Source organism: Dermacentor albipictus, chromosome 7, assembly GCF_038994185.2.
Source record: "Dermacentor albipictus isolate Rhodes 1998 colony chromosome 7, USDA_Dalb.pri_finalv2, whole genome shotgun sequence".
Classification (NCBI taxonomy): Eukaryota; Metazoa; Arthropoda; class Arachnida; order Ixodida; family Ixodidae; genus Dermacentor; species Dermacentor albipictus.
Window position 1 is genome coordinate 40,430,998 of NC_091827.1, and position 21,004 is coordinate 40,452,001.

General features: G+C 45.2%; 1 long non-coding RNA gene across 3 annotated transcripts; it reads right to left on the reverse strand.

The window, feature by feature from the left end:
• Window positions 1-11,187: 11,187 nt before the first annotated feature.
• LOC139047806 (uncharacterized) lies at window positions 11,188-20,029 on the reverse strand. Of its 3 annotated transcripts, XR_011507389.1 has the most exons (5): window positions 19,576-20,029; window positions 18,520-18,589; window positions 14,545-14,754; window positions 12,067-12,246; window positions 11,188-11,901 (listed from the first exon to the last, which is right to left on the reverse strand). It is a non-coding gene; the product is annotated as an uncharacterized lncRNA (long non-coding RNA). The 3 variants fall into 3 exon arrangements; XR_011507388.1 differs by lacking the exon at window positions 18,520-18,589 and having other exon boundaries at window positions 19,576-20,011; XR_011507390.1 differs by lacking the exons at window positions 18,520-18,589; window positions 19,576-20,029 and adding an exon at window positions 17,198-17,327.
• Window positions 20,030-21,004: the final 975 nt, after the last annotated feature.

The following is a 21,004-nucleotide window of genomic DNA, read 5'->3' on the forward strand; positions in this document are numbered from 1 at the left end:
GGTATCAATTCAGTTTGACGATTGAGAGCCCGGTAGTCTGTGCAGAGGCGGAATGTCCCGTCTTCTTTAGGTGCAATAGTGATAGGAGAAGCAAATGGGGATACAGAAGGCCGGATGATACCTGCGTCTAACATTTCTTGCAACTCCTTTTTCAGCCACACCTTTTTATCTCTGGACATATTATAGGGGGTTCTACGAACCACTGTTTTATCTGCGAGCTCGAAAGGAACGACATGGGATTTCATTGCTGGAGGGTAGCTTCCTATGCATATAAGCTCTGGGTACTTAGTCTTGATGTCTTCGTGGTGAAAAATTAGCCTTGATACACTAGGTTCTTCACCAGGGTCTTCTGTTCTTATCGTGCCTTCGGCCATTACCTTGTCATCCCAATAGAGGTTCATCTTGAGTTTTTTCATGTCTGGACGGGACAAAAGAAAATCGTAGGTGACATTGGGAATGGCCAATACGTCACTGGTAATAGCATTTCCTTGAAATTCAATAGCCAGGGTTACCCATTCGCTATGCATGGTCACTGACCCATCGTAGGCTTGGACACGCAATGTTCTACCAGCGTGCAGACGACTGGCATCCACTCGAGTCTTGTTGATAATAGATACCGAAGCTCCACTGTCAACGAGAGCCTTCACTTCAATGCCATCTACCTTAATGGGGGCGTACAATAAGCTTGACGACACCAAATATACTGTCTCACTGAAGCACTTTTTCTGGGGCTTGTGATGCACGGTAGACAGATTATGTGGAAGTAGGTTGCCGTGAACTGCGGTAATTGGTTCTTCACCATCCTCACAGTCATGATTTACGCTTCCCAGAGATTTGTTTATGAAGCTGTGTTCACATTCAGTTGACGGCAACGACTCTAGATTGGAATCAAGTTGCTCTGTTCTACCATCTGGCTGTCTTCTCGATGTAATTCTTGGCACTGAGGTCTGTAGAAAGTTCAGAAGGTCATCAAACGTTCTTGGACCTTTGAGCTGGACATGACAACGGATCTCGATACACAACCCTTGCGTTATCAAAGCTACAACAGCAGAAGACGACAGCTTCGGTTCTGCAGAATACAACAGGCGACGCTTCTCAAGACAGTACTCAAGCAGAGAGCCACCTGTATAACTGAACCGCAGTGCCGCATCCCATCTTTCTACTGCGTTGCCTTCGAAAGCCCCTAAAAAGTTGCTTTTCCACAGTTCCCAACATGTTGTTCCATAATCCATGAGTTGCACGTCATACCATTTTCTGGCTATACCGCCCAAATAGCGGCGCATATGCAAAATCTTTGTGTCGTCGGAGTGCCACAGATTCTTGTCACAGGCGTACTCGAAAAAACACAGCCAGTAGTGTGCATTTTGCGATTTTCCTTCAAAAACATCTGGTTCAACAATACTTCGTGCTGACTGCTCTCGACTAAGCGCTTGGACGAAAGTTCTCATTATTTCGATCTGTTGTATAATGTTCCTTTGCAGTTCCATAACACTCAAGTCTAGGCTCACCTTCCCGGCAGGCGTTTCCTCTTTGAGGGTGCCACGTCGTATGGGTTCCAGAACGAGTTCGCTCAGTGTCTGCAGTTGTAGATTCACTGTCACCGATCCTGTTTGCACGAGGGCTTGGCGGCTGATTGCAGCTTGTTGCAGTACCACGTTGATAAGCGCGGTAGAACTAACTTCAAGAGGAAGGTCCGTCGCTGGCTCACCGTGCACTTGGTATCGGGTGAACACAACAGACTCTGATGACGCCTGGTCGACGAAAAACGTCACCCGCATCGCTGGTCTTCGAAAACTGTCGGCTGCGCCAAAATGTAGCGTTCCTAACTAGAACGGCAACAGAAATGACATCATCTAAGTGAGACGGGTGTCGTCCGCCATTTTATTCCAACTTCTTCCTTCTCACTTCTCCCCTAGCACCTTCCTTCGTCTTCTTTCATGCGTCCAGCGCAGACCGCTTCATATATTATGCTCTGATAAGGGCGTTATATTTTCTTCGTTCAGCGGAATAAACGCTCACTTCCCGCACCCTAAAATGCGTCTATATTCGTGCTCCTTTTCTGACGCTCAACGCTACTTAGCTCGCAAGTCCTACATGTTGACCGAAGACATCGCATTCTGGAGGCACGGCCGGAAATCTCTGCTGGAAGCTCATTTCATGGTGTTGTCGCAGAACCTGACGATGAGTTGAAGTGGTTGTGAGTCACATTATGCTACATTCATTTGACCAATATGTTCATACATCTCAGGAATTTGACTAAATTGTTGCGCATTCATACCTGAAATGAGAAACACAGCAAAATATCTGTTCATCTATTGTAGCCTTTCTTTTTCTGTCTTTTTGTCCATGTTTTTCACAACCTTTCTCGTTTCAGTTATCTTTTTTCCCACTGGATTTGGCTTGTGAGGGCCTACCTTTGCGAATAACATTTGTATTTTTGTGCACTAGCGTTTTTGACGGCAATGCAAGTTTCCGCCCTCATTTTTTTTCTGCCACACAATGCAGCAGCTTCGATGGAGGCAAAAAAACAAACCTTTGCAGGAACACGTACTGTTTTTACATAGGGCTGTGCTGAACACCAGTACACCAGGAAAAAGTAGGGAACCCAAAGGATTGTGCCAGCTGCTTAACATTCTTTATTGTTTCGGAACTTCTAGTGATGATCTGTCTGCACCTGAAGCACTTCTAGTTTGTAAGGTTTATACTATTTATAATAATGACGCGTAAAACTATAGCAATTGAGTCTACTCCTGAAATACAATTACTAGCCTTAGGGCGTTCAGCAACGACGAAATGGAAACTGATTACGAAAGTTTGTATTAACAGGAAGATCTCCCGGCCTAGAGAGCAGTTTTATGGTCCAGCCACGTCTGAAGGCGGGAAAAACGTCCACCTTCCCAACAACACAACATCGGTGGCTGTTGCTGGCTGATGTCGATCACAAGGGAGTCAAAGTGATAACAATACGAAACGGCAAGCACTGCAAACAATATATATATGTTTCAGTCACCATGGTCATCGCCATGCATCAGAAAGCATTGACAAACAGGCCCATCATCACATCGCGATAAGAAAAACTACGAGTAGGCGTATGTTATTTTCGTCTGTCGAAGCTTCTTGTTACTGGAAAATGCTGCAAGAGTTGCTCGAGCATTTGGTTGGCCCATGAATATATTGCGCTTAGTCTTACACCAACAATTTTAAGTGAAGGACAGGACGTGGACGTACGTGGCGCAAACTACCAACAGTTTAATACTGTTAAAGTACGATCAGTATGATCACATGTCGTCACCTTGTCATATCTTTTTATATATCCGCACCCCCCCCCCCCCCCTGCACCATATCTCCTTGTATATAAGGGAGTTCTTTAACAGTATTAAACTGGTGGTAGTTCGCGATACGTACGTCGGCGTCCTGTCTTTCACTTATAATGGTCACTGCAAAACCAAGCGCAATATACTCATGAACGTCCACCAACTAGCCCCCTTCATTGCTTTACTAATATTTTATCGCTATTCATTTTATTTACCACGGGAGGATAATACTACTGACGAAAGCAAAAATGTAGCATCGTTGCTGTCTTGTGAACTTCAGCTCCATTTGACAGAGCGAGAAATGATAGGAGACAATGCAACCGATACTATAAATATACCAACATTTATATGCGTATTTCGGTTTAAAGAGCTTATCTATAGGGTATCACAAGAAAAAAAAACTTTTATGAACGCATATTTGAGAAAGACGTTTATCAGCAACTTGAAATGCATTAAAGAGTAGATTCTTGCATTCTGTATACCATGTCAAAAAATACAGGCTGCACTTCACACTATATGGTTATATAGCTACACTTCAAGCGTATTGAGATATTTACGAACCGGATATTTTTGTTCACGCCCTAGTGTACTTGAAAAATCCTATGCTTATGAGGCCAAGAAAAATAATCTATATACATCTGGTGACGTCACAATTCATCATTGCAGCCCGTACTACTTGCAATAGTGGACGTGTAAGAGAGGTGCTTCTGAACTCCGTTATTATTTTCAATGTATTACCAGCAGAAAATGTCCGCTCTCTTCTTATCTCTGAAACTTCCAGTGAACGCACACTTGAGCTTCTAACCTGTGGGAGGTAGCTAAACAAACCTCAACGTTTAAAGAAAGAACGCGTGAATACTAAGCCCAATGCACAGTGAACATGGCGTCATCAATTCATCTCGCCACATTGCGAATTCGCTAGCAACCAGGTGTTGTCAGTTAACCGCGAGAAACAGGAATAACCCTGTTTGCATTGAAATTTTCTAGACTCACGCCGACCGCAGATTTGCGGTTTTAAACTTCCACTTTTCGTCGGAGTTTTTTTTTTTTTGCAATCATCACCATCTCTTGGACAAGGAAAAATGCCTCCCCTGTAGAATGGAGGAAATGTGGTGCTCAGATGAGAATGTTTTTATTTCTTGCTCCGAAACACTAAAATCATTGGAAAGTTACAAAATTGGTTCCTCTGGTCGCCGAATTCTTTATATTTCTGCTATATGAAGAGAAGCCATCCCATTACATAGTTTGTTATTGAAATGCTTTATTTACCCGCCCTGGCGCCAATGTAGGCGCCGAAAGCAAAATTCCAGCAACACTTCATTTGGGCCTAGTTGGTACATACTTCTGAACTAAACGTAACAGCGCAAACATATAAGACGAGCCACAAAAAGGAAGACACGACACACACTGGCGCTGACTAACAACTTCTTTTTTCCTTCCATCGTCGATGCATTTATATACCTAGGCCACATAATCGCGCAGGCGCACAGAATGCATTACTGACGTCAGCCATCTTATCATATACGCAAACGTATGAAATCAAATTCTGATTGGTGCAGGGACAACGATGTGTCACTAATGCAATTATTTCCTTGTCTTTTTATGTGATAGGCCTCTAAGGCAAGCCGCGCATGTTCATTCTTGCTTTTTCCAAGGATAATTGTTCGATCAAGTCGCGCCTCACAATTGCTGCAAGAGTTTATATGCGCAACCAGGTGCGCTCCTTTATCTACATTTTTGTTTAATTTTGCGCATGTTCCCTGAGTCGCTCATTGACGCTTACTGATTCGATTACTCAGAAAAACATTTTGAAGTTTCTTGCGAAGGGCGCAGCATTGACATCAATAGCGTCGATTAGTGTTGCGCCGAACTACTCGGACGGTGTTCTAGCTCGCGCGACATCTCGGTAGGACGAAGTACGCAAGCCGACTCCTTCTGGGCAGAAAGAACAGTACCCTGGATGCTATCAGGCGTCTCAACACACTGGCAGGATTAGCCACGTCACCATCGGCCTTGATGCTGACGTACTTCGATAGTGCCCGAGATGAGCCTGACGGGACAGCGTGGACGTTAGTTAACACCCTGTGAAATTTTAGGTTATGGTATCCTTACGCTCAGACCAGTGCATACACAAAGGCGCTCAGCGGGAACACTGGCGTGCTTAGAGTAAGTTCGCGCAAATGGTTTGTGCCTGCTACGGGAGGCTGAATGCTGTGCTCGCTCAGCCACCGAGCCAGCAGAGCGGGACGTTCGTTGCCCGTGTGTCCACTTCGTTTCGTCATTTTCACAGCCACACGCTCTCAGCGACTCTAGAGACACCATAACTCTCCAAGCGTGCTAGCCGAGCATTGGACGCCAATAGCGTGACATCACAGCGGCGGCGGTGGCAGCGCCGACAGCGGAAATACGCCTCGAGCGTCGGTATTATTCCTGCTACAATAAACAAAAAAAAAACTGTCAGTGTATAGCGTAAAGCAAGCCGAAAATAGGTTTGTATCGCAGCAAATGGGCCGGTTATATGGATGCTTGGGCAAAACAGATGCTTGCTTTGTGTTGCTTACGTACACACTCTACTTGGCATTCCTCTTCTGAAGCTAAATTGCTAGTATTTGCACCGCAGCCACTGTACGTGAATACTTTACAGGCTCCCTTCCTGAAGTCATAGTACCATCTTGGTATGCTTGCTCCACAGAAACCAGCTTCCGGTGGTTTGTAGCACACGTACCATGTCGCTGCTGTGTAGGCTGAAAGTATACCCAGTCACATTGGTGTAATCTTAAGCGTTACAAAGTGCAGATATTGAGAAGTTACGGTAATAGTACAGTAGATCCATTATTGGACTGTGGTACAATATCTATCCATCGAAATACGCATCACCAATTAAAAACTAAGTGTTAGAGATTTTGTGAATACAAAATATTACGAAGCTGTCTGGATACTTCAAGGAAAACATCATTTTGACCAGAAATGTAACATAAAGCTAATGTGCCATTATAAACGATGTCTTAAGAAATTCGCTTTCACCTCTTTCTATTTCTGATCACCTCTTTCTATTTCTGATCATCGGAATGGAATACTGCATATGCAAGGAAACCGCTGGTTTGCGGCTGCACTGAAATCGTGCGTAATTGTACACGAAATATTGTACGATCAGTGATCGACTGCTTGTTTTATGTTCATACGTAACTGAACTAATGTGGTCATAATTTTTGCAGAGTTGAAGGCGGGTCGCACTGACACCACGACATTTTCGAAACATTGCAAACAAGCCACCTTTCCCTGTATTTTACGGAACATTTCCTGTATGTATTTGATGTACCCCCTTTACACGGCACTAGAAATACATGCACATTTAGTTTCTTACCGAGTCTGCAAATCTCACTAAAACAGGGACTACGCCGACATGCCTAGGAACGAGTTTTATGTGTGCAGGTACTTTCTTTTTTTATATCGTTTTAAGAGTGAATACTATTTCGATACATATTATTTATTTATTTATTTATTTATGTACACCAGCGGCTATGGTGATCGAACGCGCAAATTTTAGATATCCGTGCATCGTCAAAATTATTCATCATTAGTATGTCTAGAACTTTAGTATCATTATTAAGTTGGTTTTGTGCTGGCATTGTATCACGTGATGAAAAAACTGTGGTCGTGTGAATACTGTGAGATAGGAAATGCGCAATGATTCGTACGGGAGGAGGTGGAAAAGAAGGGAGGAGAAAAAGACGGGAGGAAAGCGAGGGACGTCAACAAGACGCGGGTCCGGTTTGCCGTCCTACACGCAGAGAGAGGGAGACAGGAGAGGGAGGGAGAAAGGGGCCATCGTTACGAAAATGTGTGCTTGTCCATCAAATCACAGACCTACAATCGGTCACGAAATCGACTGGCCTCAATGATTGGCCAATATTTTACTGCTACGTTTGAGACGCATTGTGTCGACATATAACAGTGTTTTAGTCTGTAAAAAACTGCTTACCTTCGGCAAGAACCAGGTAGAAGCAGAAAACAAGGAAGCACTTGACAAGTCGGGTAATAGGCACCAGTATCATTGCGCAGTCACCAGCAAGAACAGCTTGAGCACCACATGTGACGTTCTGTGTGTTGCCTTATATGTTGCCAGTGGAGAACATGCATTGTTCATAAACATCAGATTTCAGCCTTTCTTTTTTCTTTAGAAGAGAATATACCCTTTCTTTTTGACGATGACTGTATCTGTTTGCACGAAAGAAAGTAGCTATAGGCACGATTGTTTCATGGAGAAGAAGATCGGTGCCAATATTTTGTTTCACTGTGCACCTGTATGTTTTTTTCACTCAACACTTGCACTGCTGGTTTTACGTTTACATCTGCGCTATTGCAGCATTTCCTTCTTTTTGTTAAAGAGGAACTTTTTTGGTGGCAGTATAATTATTATTTGCTTTTACAGGCATTGGTGCTCCAGCTTTTAGTGCTTTACCCTAGAGTTCACTTCCATATTCACACATTGAAAATATGTTTTGTTGTCAAGAAAGCACTACTAAAGTGCGGGTTTATTTTCTGAATCGTAAATATTTTGTTAAGAAAGTAAGGACCGCTTCTGAAGCGTCAAATATTTAAGTTTCGTGAAGACGATATGACAAATTATTTTGTTCAATTACTTTTGTGAAATTTAAAAGTGCTTCTCTTCACCCCCGTAAAGAGCATTATGTTAAAGATGTACAATTTGTTTCAGTAAGCCTGTATATGTAATAAGAAACAGTCGTAACGCAATTTGCGCAAAGGGCTTGGCTCTGGAGCATGTCAGTATTCTCCGATACTTCAGTGATGCAAATTGCAGCGGTTTCCTATGGTTGTTCTAGGACTTCTTTTCGCGAAGATTTCATCGCGTGGAGATGGCAGGTTTCTTCTGGAGTGATATGTAAATCACAGGGAACCATTAGGAATGGGGATGAAGTCAGTGTGTGCGTAAACGTCTGAACATTCTAAGGCGCACGGCTATACTTGAAGATGAAAGCACTGAATTGCTCAAAATTTGCTCGTCTTAAGTCGGCAAGTTCTTTATTGAACGCTATTTGAGATTGGAGAAGCTGAATGAAAATTAGTAAAAACAAAGTCGTATCGATAGAAATATTTTAGCCCACAAACCAATATCCACCTTTTGATTACTGGAGTTCGCCGGTGGGTCTCGATACTACCTAAATTCTTGCATTGCGATTAAGCTGGTGAGCTGCTGTGATGGGGTGCTGCCTTATCGTACAGGCTCTTACTTTCCTTCGGTTATCGTCGCTGTGTTTGCTGTGTTTTCTTTTATTGCCTTTAAGCCCACCAAAGTGCCATTGGGAGGGAAAGCAGTACATCTGTATTCTGTTAAACTCGGACTCTCCAAATATGCATATGGGTGCATTCGTAAAAGAAGTTTTTATATATACGTTTCGTTATTCTCAGTAACATTCAAAAACAGGTACGTCATACCCATTCACTAAGTTTTCTCATCTGTACCATGCAAATATCTGATAGGTATTTCGAATGATACACCCTGGGTGGTCCTGCAAAGTACGCCACAGAGTCAGAGCTACGTTACATGAAGGTCTGCACGATTCATCGGTAGATTAAAATCAATACGATTCGTAGTATTATCCGAGCCGACCAAGAATCGCACCTTAATGATGCTGGTTTAGCATTCCCCAGACTGATACATTCGTGGGCGAAATAAACTGGAGCCAACAGTGTTGTAACTTCCACGGGTAACCGTGTTTTGGTCACGGCTACCAGGTCTAGTACGGAGATAGGCGATTTGCTAGTATGCACAACTACGTTTCAGAGATCGGGGTAGGCAAAATTTTGAGAAAGAAAGTTTGATGTCCGTCTCTTGCGCTAGTAAATATGAGATCTCACTTTACCGGAGGAAGAAAAATCATTTGGTGGAAAAATGACCTTTTTCGAACCCTATGTAGCTGGCATGCCACGCCCCCGTTTTGCTTTTGTGCAGTATGTAAAGATCGGCAGCTAAATGTACACCGAAAAAGCAGCGCCGAATGCTTACAAGTTTAGCGCAATTGTCAAAATTTGCGCAAAAGCCACAGCAAACATTTTTTTGAAAGCCGAGTCGAAGCAGCAACGCTGCCTAGATTACCTTAGGCACGTTGTTTCATTTTCACTCATTCGGTGCACTATTATGACATAAGATAGGCTGTTGGCCCGAAGACCAAGATTTGAAACCTGCTGAGAGGATCAGATTAGGCGGCTTTCAGGAGCGTCGCTCCTGCAGCAATCGGTGTGCATTGAAGCGTTGCGGCGAAAAATCCCAGCAGCAGGACCCAACGCGATCCGGAGTGCCCCGAACCTCTTTAAAGCTCGCGCAGCTAGCAGCTTTTTTTTTATCCCTCTCACTTTCGGTTCCTGGGAATAGCATTCGCTTAAGGCCGGCATTTGCAAGCGAATAGTTTGGTTACTTCCCCTGTTATTTTTGGTTGCAGTGGTTACAGCTTGACGCACGACGGATGCGAAGGCACGCTCTTTTGAGCAACAACAGATTTACGGGGCAGGTTTGTCATCAAACGCCAACCGGTCTTACACGACGCACTTACTGTCCCGTTAAGCCTTTGTGGTATCCGAAGGTTTCAGATGCTGGGGTCGATATATGAGGATGGTGCTGGGTCGCATTTCTTTGCTGGCCGAGCACAGCGTAGATTACGCCAATCTTCCAGAGGGTGTGGAATATGCTCGATCTTACTGTGAATGGTCTGAGGTGTGTCTGGCCTCCCTGGAGTAACCAAGTGGATAAGAGAGCACAGACGTCTACCCGTTTTCTCCGCACCATCGTGTCAGTATCGTGATTCTGTTATCGCGACGCCGTGTTTAGTCACGCGGCGTCGTCATCTCCATCGTCGTACACTGTCGCCACCGTCATCGCGTGGTTATGCCGCCCGCCAAATTATGACAATTTCTGCCGCCATCATTAAATACTGTTTTCGATGGTGAAAGTATACTCCTAAAGTGTTGCCAGTGTGTTCATTGGATTTCTACTCTGGTCATAACAATTTGCCGCATTTACAATTATTTATTCTTTACGCAGCAACATTGTATCCAGCGACGCTTGTATAACCTTCGCATGGTTCGTCATTGCGATACGCAAAAAGCCTTCCCTGATACATAAATTGTAAAATCATTCATGGCCTCGGCATTTAGTGGCCCTAAATAGCTGCAACATACTATTTTGTTTCTACACAGGACTATTTCTGCGAGATTTCCAGGGGTTATGAGAAATATTGTTTCAATTGAAAACACAACACTCATACACCAGCTAGCAAGAAGCGCATGTACGTGTTTGGTATTTGGTGAGAAATTTCATTTCTCCACTTTGGTAAAGAGCATGTGCGGGAAAGAGACCTTATTTGAAGTCGTGGACTTGTAAGATCAGCACACGTGACGTCAATTATGCAACAGAATATCTGCAAAAATTAGAATTACTTAGGCTTGAATACAAAGCCATGTATAGGTTGCGGCTCCAAGTCAATTTTCATAATGAAATACCCTACTAGTGTTCGCTTTTTGTCTCACCATGTGATGTGCCTTCGTGTAAGTATCACCTATTTTGTACATAGTGCCTTTTATGCTTTCCACAATAACCTAATCGTTGCTCTTATTTGATGCCCGGTGCTTTTAATGCTGTCTATCAGATTATTGCGACAGGGTGCCCGAAGTTCAGCATAACCAAGATATGCGGCTGTCATGTTAGCAGCGTGGAAGTACATACTTAGTATTTAGTTTTCATTATCAGCCGCTCGATTTTCTTCCGAGCAAGTTTAAATATTGAAATGGTTAACTGTGGCACGATAAGTAGGGAGAAATATTCGCGCAGTCACTGGTCGATGCAATCTAGTCTAGCTCAAGGAAAAAATACCTTTATTGCAAAATACATTTTTCACTCTCTAGTGCTCAGATATACTTCAATCAAACGTTCATAATCATATATTGCAGTGAAATTGCTGTTGTATTTTCTAGAACACCTTGAACAGATAATATTGTTTTTCTTGACAAACATTTTTTGATTATTCTGATACTTTATTCCAATAGAGATCGTGCCTGTAAAATCAAGCTCTTTACATTTCTATAAACTGTCATGGAAGACACAGAGGACATTCTCTTTAATTGAGAAAAGCATACATGCTTGTATTATATTCTTTAGAGCGTCCTTGGTCAGGGGGCAAGCTTGGTTGTCGATTGTTATTTCTGGTTTCCTTTGGGTTTTGACCCCCCGGAAACAAGTGGCTGTTCTCTGAGCGCCCGTGAGGAGGGTACCAAGTTGGCTGCGGATTAGGTATTGAGATTCCCTGTGGGCTTTGCCAACCCGGCGGCCAGTTATTGTTTCCTGAGTGGCTTTGATGAGGAGGCCAAATTGGTTGCATCGATGGCATTCGGCTTCCCTGTGAGTTTCGCCGACCTGGCAGCCAGCTAGTGGATTCTGAGTGTCCTTGTTGAGTGGGCCAGAATGGTTGGGTATTCAGTATTGGGACTTTCTGTGGGGTTTGCTGACCTGGCAACCGCACAGTGTTCTGGCCTTGCATTGAGCTTCTTGGGCAGATGGTCTCCGGTTTGGTACCTGAGGTAAATAAAAGATTCAATGTTAGGTGTACTTACCAAAAAAGATATCGTTTCCCGTTATCATATATGTTACAGGATTCACTAAGAACAGCAACAGAACAATGTTTAATCATAGCTACATCCATGGGTCGAGCAACAAGGAAAGAAAAACCTTTGCACTTACTGCTGCATCTGTACAAGCATTTTGCACAAGTCGAAAAGCCGTTCGCGTTGTCGGCACAAAGCTTGCCTTGCAACATTTTGCAAGAGTTTGTCGTGGGATCAAAGTACCAGTGTCGCGAGCTGCCCCAGCATTGCCTAGTTTTAGGCGGGAGGCTGCAGACGGTCTTAGGTTGCCGTTTTTCTGGAAAGTCGAGACAGAAACGATGATTACGGTCGAAAATTGTTTCCTTACATGAAAGCAGACATTGGCCAAAGCCGAGTTAAAAATCCCTTTTTTTTTCAACGCAAATTATTAAATTACCGTTATAAACGCACCATAGTTGATGTCGGGCCATCGGAAATTTTACGGAAAAATGAGCGCTTTCACTAGAACGTAAATTATTGAAAGTTATAGCAACAATTAGAATCACAGTCGAGCGATACAACTGCTGCACAGTAGCAAGGAACAGCGCCCTTGTAGAGAGGACGCGTGTCACAAGGTCGGAGTGATTACGAACGCCAGCAGCGGCGGTACGGGTGTCGCACGTCGATGATGTGTGTGAATGATTTTTAGGAAAGGTGAAGAGATCAGTGCAGCGCCGTTACTCACTCACAGCACTGCCCGTGGAAAGGGAAGTGGGGCGTAAAAGAAGTGTCGTCGATGTGCTAGAGGAAGTCGACCGCAAAGCGTCGGTGTTTTTTCGCTACCAGACAAAAAATACACTGGTAGAACCTAATGTCAGGATAAATATTGACGACGGTAAGGCAATTATAGTCGAAGCATTCCAATAGGTGAAGCGCCAATAGTGACGGCCCACAAGAAGGAATACAGACAGGACAAGGCGCTGCAATGTCGAAGCAATGTTGAGGCGCACCATGTTGCCGATGCGTAAGCGAGTGTGCAGCCGGGCCCCTTTTTCGCGCTTTTGGGTGCGCACGTAGCGCCACCTGGAGGCGGCATCGCGGATCACAGGTTTGATTCCACCAATCAGGGAAGAACGTTTAGAGGATCTCTCTTTCTTTTTGTCGTTAAGGAGGTGGACAAATGCACCGGTAAGCACCCAGTTGCCCAAGCTGGAGCCAAATAGATCCATTCAAGGGCGGCACACAACCACTACCTCCAAAGAGGGACTCAAGTGGACGTAACAGAGGTTCATTGAAGAGCGGTTCGACGCGTACTCATCGCTACATACTAAGCGACCAAAGTTGGCCCGGCTGTTGGTTTCGAAACCTGTTCTCTCATCACGGCAGCCCGATGCGCCACCCTTTAGAATACGGACAGCCCAACAACCCCAGTTGGCGTGAACATGATTGCGAAGAGACAGCAAGTGTGAGCCCGGAAAGTGTGTCAAATTTCCTAAAAATACTAGTCCGATTAAAATTAGACAGATTTCACGTCATGGTTGCTTCCAGTTATTTAAATGCGATCTGCATCATTTGGGGACTTCTGCCAGTGTGTGGTATGTTTGGCCCTGTGTCTTCTCGTATCAAACCTAGTTCAATTCAGCTTATGTGCACGTGTAGTTCATGGTTTAATAGGTAGAATGTCGGGCAGCTGTTCGGAGGAAACCAGGTTCAACCTAACCGTCCGCCCAACTTCGGGTTACTGGTTACGGGACAGATTGATATGCACCGCTCTTAAGCTTGGGAATGTTTTTCAAGCCAACTTGGCTCACTGGTTAGGGACAACACTTCAATAAAACACTTTGACTACAGTGACTGCTACTCGGGTGAATCGGGTATGTGCCGGCGAGAATATGCCGCTCTTCAATGAACTTCTTCCATGCCAACTTGTGCACCTGGGCATGTGCTACTACAATCACAAAAATATATTGAATGTATCTGGTGCGCGACCGAATCGTACCCGTGTCGTATCTTTTCGGACAAGGTTGTCTCAATATGTCATCAGACACTCATCACGGGGGGCGGACTCCGTGCTAGAGCTGCTAGAGTCGCTCGCAGAACATTTTCATTTTTTTTTTCGGGCTCAATAAATCACGAGTTCATCATCTCACAGTCTGAGGCGTTTCGTGAAGCGAATAGAATTTGAGCCTAAAGCGCGCTTGCTTCGTTTCGAGGGTCTCGGTGCAGCAAGTCGACATTTTCACAATCACGAATCAACCTTCCCAAGAACAAAGCGATAATTTATAAACAATGTAACAAAGGAAGAAACATCCTGCAAAAAGCGCAAAGCAAACGTTAACGCCACATCTGCAGCTATCGAATGCCTCGGCGCATACAGCAGACGTCACGCACACCTACTGTCTGCACTGGCCCGCCACAGTCTACCTGCCCAGTGATCGAATTTGGCGTCAGTTTATGAAGCCATCGCCGCGCCTGCGCCATGATGCGCAGACTGTCATGCACCATCATGACATGGCAGCGGTTGACGATTCGTAATTCCGATCATTCAGCCCAATCACAGCAAACCCGACCAACTATAAGCAAAAAAAAAAAACGTATTGAACGTTCAAGGAGTGGCAACATGATTTCTACTCACGCAGGCAGTATTCCAGGCACTGCGTTTCAGTCAGAAAGTTGTTGCGGCCACCACCACAAGTACCGTAGTTAAACATCTTGCACCACCCTACTGTCGGGTCGAAATACCAACCACGATTTGTCCTGTCACAACGGCCAAGATACGGTGGCTTGGAACAACTTACTGGAGCCTTTTTCTTTCCAAAAGAAAAAAATCCGGCCAACGTCATATCTGCGTTCGCACGGAAAAAAGTGCACGTAATTAGTTACCGCCAAGTAGCAGAGCATGGAGCTTTGCCTTTCGCGCAGGTGAAAGCAAAAACAAATTGCTCAGATGTACTGCCTCTAAAATATACCAGAAATAGAATCTACCTACCTGGTAAACCGGTTCAGCTTCTAGCACAATCCTTGCACCAGAAAAAAGCTATCTTTTCTACGATCTAGATATAATTATGAAACTGATTGCGGAATTAGAAATGTGGCAGGATACACAACGCATATCAAATTATGTGACTATGTAAATTCAGTTCTCGGCTATGAAAAATATATTACAATATTTACACAATGCAAAACAAAATCTTAGTGTTCTCGGCGCCCGCCTCCCAGCGAGGCAGATGCTTCACAACATGATAATTTTAATATCATAACTAAGAAACAAGCTACACAGATTATTCTACGGATGTGCTTGGCGGAGATTGGCTAAATTCCTTCGACATGGGAAACAAGAAAAGAGTACAACAACAAAAGGTCTAAAAGAAAAACGTCGACATGCATGGCACGTAATTGTTTTCAGTGTTCAGTAGTCGCATCAGTTATTTTTTGAACGTGCATGAGAAGAGCCAGCTAAAGCTAATGTGATTTCGAGAACACTAGAAATCTTTAGCTCACTTACGTATAGCGCTGCAGTTACACGAAGCTATTATTACGATATTTATGTTGTCTGTAATCTTCAGTAGTTCGGTGAACAACTTTCCTTTCCCAACCACGCTGTATAAGGTACACAATGCAGATGTTCACGTGAACACGGAGGCGTCATGTGATTGGTATTATCCAGCGATGAATGGTTACAGTTACATCTCTGAGTTAAACTACTGCTAACTCGTGTGCAATGTTCCTCAGAACGTTCGCGCTTCAATGTGTCGGTTTTCGTTCTGCCTTTTTTCCCCATGTTATGCTTGGTAATGTGGTAAGAGCACATCTGTTAAAATTATGGAGTTTTACGTGGCAAAACCACGATCCCATTGTGAGGCACGCCGTAGTGGGAGTACTCGGAAATAATTTGCGCCACCTGGGGTTCTATGTACGCGGGTGTTTTCTCATTTCGCCCCCATCAAAATGCGGCCGGGACTCGATCCCGCGACCTTGTGCTTCTCAGCCCAACACCATAGCCACCAAGCAAAGCAGGGCGGGTAGCACATCTGTGGTGCTGTTACCTTTTGCGCGTCTCACATTTTGGTTCAGTCTTTCTTTTTTTCGCTTACGATAAAATATCACAGGAAGGCTGATTTCTGTCAACAAATATAACAGCTTTATCCCTCGTTTAGGACCGTTCTTGGAGATTTATTTTGTAAAAGGAGGTAATTTTGCAATTTATGTGGGGGGATGTACTATGCTATAAACTTGCCAATTCCATTCTTGCGTTTTCAGCATAATGGCAACTGGAGTGCGCTCACCTGCTCTCACACGCCCGTCCTACGCAATGTGAGACATTGTGCGATCATCTGAAAGATCTAGTTGGCCTTTCAATGGGGATATATACCGACTGTTGGATATATACGCCGACTGTTGTGCTGGAGGACCACAGCTCGATCCTACTATCCGGGATGTGATCATATTGTTTTGGAAATATGAGCTGTTCGACAAAAGAGCAGCGCCCCCCTCCCCCTCCCACCAAGTGCACGCAGCAGCCATGGTCACGAGAACACCAGGGGAGGGGGGGGGGTGTGTTGCAAAGAAAGCTTCGCTTTTAAACCCAAAAGACAGAATTGTGTGTAGAGTAATGAAAAAAAAAGGCTTGGCGCACGCTTTGTAAGAGAGACGATCGACTTTGCAGATTACTCTATGCTTTGATTATTCGTTACATTACCGCGACGTGCAATACTTCAGGACCACAGCGCGTGGGCCGGAATGCGCTAGATATTCCACGAGACTCACGTGTTACCGTATACCCTGGTTGCGCCGCATGCTTCGGCGGCGGCATAACGAAATTGGTGATGTAATCGAGATTAAGCCTATTAGCGCATTCTGTGGCATGAGAAACGCCGAATACAGAGGCGCCATCTCGTAAGCAGAAATTAAAACGGAATAACTGTTGGACGGGGCTTTTCTCAGGCCATCGGCGTCATAAAAGAACAGGTGGTACTGACAACAACCAGAAAGCATTATCTAATACTTTGTAAACATAACGAGAGGAGGCTAAGCATTCCCTCATACGAACATTTCTCCCTGCCACGACGAAGAGCACGTAGCAAGGGCGAATTTCGTCCACCTCGGGCGGCCTGGGCGCAGCTATTTGCAGATACCCGCGTCCAAGTCTACAAGCCCACCGCAAAGGACGAGCGCAAGTGCGCCACGGCTTTCTTGGTATCATGGCAGAGCAGAGAACATGTAACAGTGGCCGTAACGCGTATAGCACACATAAATACGTCTGTAGTGTGGGCAGTAAAAGAACGTACCGTGCACATACGTTAAGGAGACAAGGAGGACGAGTACGCTGCTTGACGGCTTCATTGTTCTGCATTTTCATGCAACGAGTTGGAAAGAGCCTTCCCCTAGACAAGGTCGTGTGACCTTGCACCCATTACGTCGGCAGCATTGTTTCACAAGAACTCTTTCAAACCGCCCAGCGACAAGTCGTTCCATTTTTAAAACATGGTTTTAGCGTGCGTCTGCAATGAAAGCTAGTGTATCGAAGTGATACTTGTTGAACAAAGCACATTTCGCTGTTGTCACTATAGACACGTGTAAAGGCAACTAGTTCATTTTGTGCGAAACATTCCAGATTTAAAGCTACACGGTCGCTGAATACATTCTGATAAATCAGGATAGGTGGAAACGTTGCACGAAAGGCCTCGGTAAAAGTTTCGTTAAAAAAAATGTTTTCGTTCTGCATCGAGATGACGCTTTCGTGGTAGGGGTGGAATCGTAACTCGAAACGACCAATGGAAAGATTTTTTTTCGCGCATTTGTAGCCTGGCATCCTGAAAAACATGTTTTACTGTAATGTTTTGTGTGTATTTTAATGCGACTATATTGAAGAAGAAAGGTGGCATATTTAGCAATAATAATAGAGATATTGACTTTTGAATCATTGTCTACGCAATAAATATCTACTTTTTTATGTACAGAACGTTAGGTACAATGTTTTTGGTGACATATTGCTTTCGACACGATGGCGATTCAGGTTCTCGATGATGGGCGATTTCATAGCGTCTACACCATGCATCACTTCACGTGAAGGTAATCAAAGTTTGACTATATCTTTAATGCGGATGTCAATTGCGCGATACGCTTTATGTATATAAACATTACCAACCATTCTCCTACCGGAAAATGGGGGTAAAGGAAGCTTGTGCTGCGTGCACCTGACCTTGGTCAGGGTTAAGTAAAGCACAGGTAGCGGGGCCGGATTGCTTCGGCCCCTCGCTCCCTGAGCTCGAGATCTTCTTATCGTCGCTATCGGATGCCTAGGCTCGGGCGGCTTCTAGCGGCTGGATAGGTGCCCCGACGGCGAGCCCTTTCACGGGCAACTCCTCACCGCCACTAGTCGAAGGCAGCCGGTCTCTCGGGGAAACGAACAATGCGTGGACGTCACATCCGCTTCCCAAGACTGAACTGGACAGACACGAAACCGGCGCAGCTCGCCAAACCGCTTCCCCCCCCCCCTTCCTTCCCCCTTCCTTCCCCGGCGAAAGCGAAACGGCTCGGACTGGTTGCGCACGTGGTTGCGTCGCCCCAATTTAGAAATGATATAAATGAACAAACGCTCAAACCTTACCTTAACAACTGCATCGTTATTTTGTTGCCAAACCGAACCGTCCCGTATCGTTTTATAAACTGCACGCACTCTGAAAGAAAAAAAAAATGTTCGGAAAGTTTCGAAGCGGAATTTTTTTAGCAGCACGTGCTTATCGCTGAAGTCAAACAACATTAGCATGATAGGACGAGGACGCCCTGTGCGCGTCCTCCCTAACCTATGGAAACGCTCGGTACGCGGATACTCAACGGAAAGTTTGTTGGACAACTCGATATTGGAATGCATTGTGTCGTAATTCTCGTGTTTGTCTTCAAATATTCCACGTAGATTGATGTTATTTCTTCAAGCACGGTTTTCGCAGATCCTCATATTTAGAACTTAGTGCATCCACAGTGCGTTTTTTTTTTCAAATATGGGGTTTTACGTGCCAAAACCACTTTCTGATTATGAGACACGCCGTAGTGGAAGGCTCCGAAAATTTCGACCACCTGGGAATCCTTAACGTGCACCTAAAGCTCCTAAAGCGCCCCCATCGAAGTGCGGCCCCCATGGCCGGGATTCGATCCCGCGACCTCGCGCTCAGCAGCCCAACCCCACAGCCACTCAGCAACCATGGCGGGTGACAGTGCGGTTTAAGCAGGCCCAGTCAGAACGAAGCTGATCACAGGCTCGCTCTCTGGGCACCTGTGAACATGAGTTCGTGAGCAAAGCCACACACAATTACAAGGCGTCGAAACGAGTTTTGACAGCGTTTGATATTTCAGATATGCCTTGTGGCATACTTTTCTGACGGCAACTGAATTTGAGAGAACTTGTACAAGGGAAGGGTTATCACAACTTGAAGTTGCCGCTACAGCCAACGTCTCGAGAGCGTTAAGAGAGCATTCTGAGGACACTGTTTTCCTGTGGCCGGGATTAAGCTTCACTGTCACCGCTCAGGAGGAAACTACTAAGGCAAGTGGTAAAATAGGAGTAATTGCCGATAATGCTAGCGCGAAAACAACCACGGGCGCAACACAGCAGCGGCAGGAAACAATCATCGCATCGAATGAATTACGAATTGTTGACGTAACATACCAGTGCAAGCAAGAAGAGGCATTTTGGTAACATGCTGAAGCTGCTGCTGCATTGCCCACTGCTGGGTCGCTCGAGTGACGGAATCTTCATGCAGCGGACGCTTGACGTCACCAATTGGACAACGTCATTCACTGGGGGAGCGGGGGGAGGGGGCAACGTTAGGAGCATCAACGAGGGTGTGCAGAAGCACCGGAGTAGGAGCTACGTGCGCAGAGGACCCATGACGATCTCGCGCTTGGGCGATAGGGCTGTACCACAGCACACTGCCGGTGATTGCCACGTGCTTGTCCAATGCAAGATGCGCCACCGTCAAGACAGGAACGGTGATGTGAGCGAACAAATCCAGGATCTGTGCAAGAAAGGAGTTTAGGCAATATGCTGAAGCTGGTATTACTGCAATGCCCACTCAAACTATGAGTGCGGGCTGTGTAGCCCGGTCCATCTCTGAGCGCATGCTCAGAAGGCACAACATTATTTCCCTTTTATGCGGTAGGCGGCGTCAAGGACCCGGAAGTGAGCCGCTCCCGCGGTACAGACAGCTGTGGACAGGAACTGTACGCACGAAGACAGCGATCGACGAAATAAATTTAAGAACCTTTATTTCAGGCGATCTTGCGCCGAACAAAGAAAATAAAGGCAGGTGCTCGGTGGAAAGTATGCTTACTACGGTCGGCGGTTTGTATAAGATAGAATGCCATCAACTACATGCGGCTAGCTTTCAAAGCAGGGCATGCGATATGCTACCTTACGTACCAAGGACCGTGAAACGTGATAAGACGAGTACGTCACTCTGTACTGTAGATACCATCAGTCGCACGTTATTGTGACACAAAATAGTGGTACAACATGCGCATTTTCGACGTAGAACGGCAGCAGTAATGATGCTCTTTAAAATATGAAAGAGCACATGTGCCGATATGTTGACTGTTCCCTAGCACGCGCGACGGTATCAAGCCTCGCGAAAGTGGAAGTACCGAAAATATTCCTACTTAAGAAGGAGGCTGTTGATGCCATTTTCGGAATCCTTATTTGGAAGCATGAGAACAGCGCAATCAACGACTGATGGTGATGATGATTTTGTGTTCTTACATACTACGAGAAAGGGGGATTATTGTGAATTTTGCGGTGGCACTTTATGAAGAGGTTGACCCACCCGTGGTGCACTTTCGAATGAAGACGTCTTCCACATTCGCACGCTCCAGCTTGTTCATACTAGCCTAGGTGTACGCCTTACCCGCACTGTGCAGACTGCGGCCAATCGGACGATAGAACCTTCCGTGGTTGCTTAGTGGCTATAGTGTTGGGCTGCTAAGCACGAGATCACCGATTCGAATCCCGCCCACGGCGGCCATCTTTCGATGGAAGCGAAATGCGAAAACACCTGTGTACTTAGATTTGGGTATACGTTAAAGAACCTCCGGCGGTGCAT